This window comes from Lathyrus oleraceus, chromosome 5, assembly GCF_024323335.1.
Source record: "Lathyrus oleraceus cultivar Zhongwan6 chromosome 5, CAAS_Psat_ZW6_1.0, whole genome shotgun sequence".
Taxonomy (NCBI): domain Eukaryota; kingdom Viridiplantae; phylum Streptophyta; class Magnoliopsida; order Fabales; family Fabaceae; genus Lathyrus; species Lathyrus oleraceus.
The window spans coordinates 32,400,388-32,402,809 of NC_066583.1; the positions used below are offsets into that span (position 1 = coordinate 32,400,388).

The following is a 2,422-nucleotide window of genomic DNA, read 5'->3' on the forward strand; positions in this document are numbered from 1 at the left end:
ACGAGAGTGTGAGATAAAGTCTTTTAAATAAACATTTTCTACTGAGAGATATTTGGCATTTAAACTATTCACCGGTGACTTATCGAATCCCTGAAAATTAATGCGCTGCATACTGATTCCTTCCATAAATTCCTTCTTAAAACTATATTTCCCTTAGATTTACTATTTTGACCCCAAACTTCTACTAATCATTCCCTTAGCTAAACATAGTGACGTTAGTAACACTAGTTTGACCATAGGTCCCTGTGGGATCGATATCTTTTAAAACTAAAGCGACTGGACTGTGCACTTGCAGTCAAGTACCCGACAGACTATATTTTATATATAGTCAAATCAAGCATCAAGTTTTTGGCGCCGTTGTCGGGGACCTGTTTTAGTCGAATAGTGCGATTCTTTTGTTGCACGGTGTAGACTAAGGTAAAAATAAAAACTAATCTTCTCTCCCTTCTTTCCCTGATTCTATGCCAAGTACTCGCTCACAAGGCGATAACTTAGCACCACCAATCCCTGAATTAGAGCGTTTCCTATACGTGAGACACCGAATACACGAATATCAACAAAAGTACGGTATTCCCGATATCTCCTTTCCTCCTAAATCAGAAGAAAAACCAAACATGGCTGAAGAAGGACCCCAAAATCGTCCTCTTAAATTCTACGCTACCCCGTCTCAACAAGAACCTCACAACAGCATTGCTACCCCCGCTATAAATCGAAACGATTTCGAGCTGAAACCCTCATTATTATCAGCCGTCCAACAACATCAATTTGCTGGAAATCCTACAGAAGATCCTAATGAACACCTGACCAAGTTTGTGCAGTACGCCGATACTGTAAAGGCGAATGGTGTATCTCAAGATGCGATAAAACTGCGCCTCTTTCCTTTCTCACTAAGAGACAAAGCTTGGGCTTGGTTGCAATCCTTGCCCTCCAACTCCGTTACAACATGGGAAGAACTGAAGAACATCTTCTTATCCCTCACAACAGCATTGCTGCCCCCGCTATAAATCGAAACGATTTCGAGCTGAAACCCTCATTATTATCAGCCGTCCAACAACATCAATTTGTTGGAAATCCTACAGAAGATCCTAATGAACACCTGACCAAGTTTGTGCAGTACGCCGATACTGTAAATGCGAATGGTGTATCTCAAGATGCGATAAGACTGCGCCTCTTTCCTTTCTCACTAAGAGACAGAGCTTGGGCTTGGTTGCAATCCTTGCCCTCCAACTCCGTTACAACATGGGAAGAACTGAAGAACATCTTCTTATCCCGATACTTTCCGCCGAGCAAAACTACTATACTGAGAGCTCAAATAAATGGATTTCGACAAAAAGATGTGGAATCTCTCTACAAAGCGTGGGAGAGATACAAGGACATGATGAGGATATGTAACCATCACGGTCTAGAAGACTGGGTGATCATTCACATATTTTATAATGGGCTTCTGTATAACACAAGACTTACAATAGACGCTGCCGCGGGCGGTGCACTTATGGATAAACCATACACCGAAACCTATCAGCTCATTGAAAACATGGCCCAAAACCATTGCCAATGGGGAGGTGAACGAACTCCAGTGGAAAAGTCCCAGACAAAGGGTGGAATGTACGAAATCAGTAGCCTTGACCATGTTCATGCAAAGGTAGATGCCCTTGTCCAAAAATTAGACAACTTGACCATACCACCCACAGCCACCGTGGCTGCTGTAACTCCAAACTGTGAGTTATGTGGAAACCCTGGACACACTGTACAAGAATGTCAAATATTAGCAGGAGTCCCAACCGATCAAGTGAACTACACACAAGGAAATACTTATTCAAATTCCTACAACCCAGGTTGGAAAAACCATCCTAATTTCTCGTATAAGAATAACAATGCCCTGTATGCACCTGGCCAAGCACCAGATGTTCCGCCTGGATATCAAAAGCCAGCTAATAATGCTCCTAACATGCCTAGGAAGTCAAATCTCGAATTAATGATGGAAAGCTTCATAGCTACCCAAACTCAAACAAACAAGGACTTCTTGAACCAAAACATACATACTAACGAGCAACTTAAACAACTAGCGAATAAAGTAGACGCCTTAGCCACCCACAATAAAATGCTTGAAACACAAATTTCACAAGTGGCTCAACACCAAGCATCTACAGCCGCTCCAGCTGGGACATTTCCTGGACAGCCGCAACCTAATCCAGAGGGACATACAAATGTCGTTATACTGAGGAGTGGAAAAGAAGTAGACAGACCCGTAGATCCAAGACTCCAAAACCCTGCCATGTACCAAAAACCAGATAAAACCTCAACTGAGCAGGTGAATGAACCAAAGGAAACAGAAGATAATACCCAAGAGGCCGAAGAGAAAGAGAAACCTTATGTGCCTCCACCTCCTTATAAACCACCCATTTCGTATCCTCAAAGACTC

At 42.6% G+C, this 2,422-nt stretch overlaps 1 non-coding gene across 1 annotated transcript; it reads right to left on the reverse strand.

Annotated features, from left to right (window-relative positions):
- Positions 1-1,297: 1,297 nt before the first annotated feature.
- LOC127089367 (small nucleolar RNA R71) lies at positions 1,298-1,404 on the reverse strand. Its single transcript, XR_007790976.1, has one exon. It is a non-coding gene; the product is annotated as a small nucleolar RNA R71 (small nucleolar RNA).
- Positions 1,405-2,422: the final 1,018 nt, after the last annotated feature.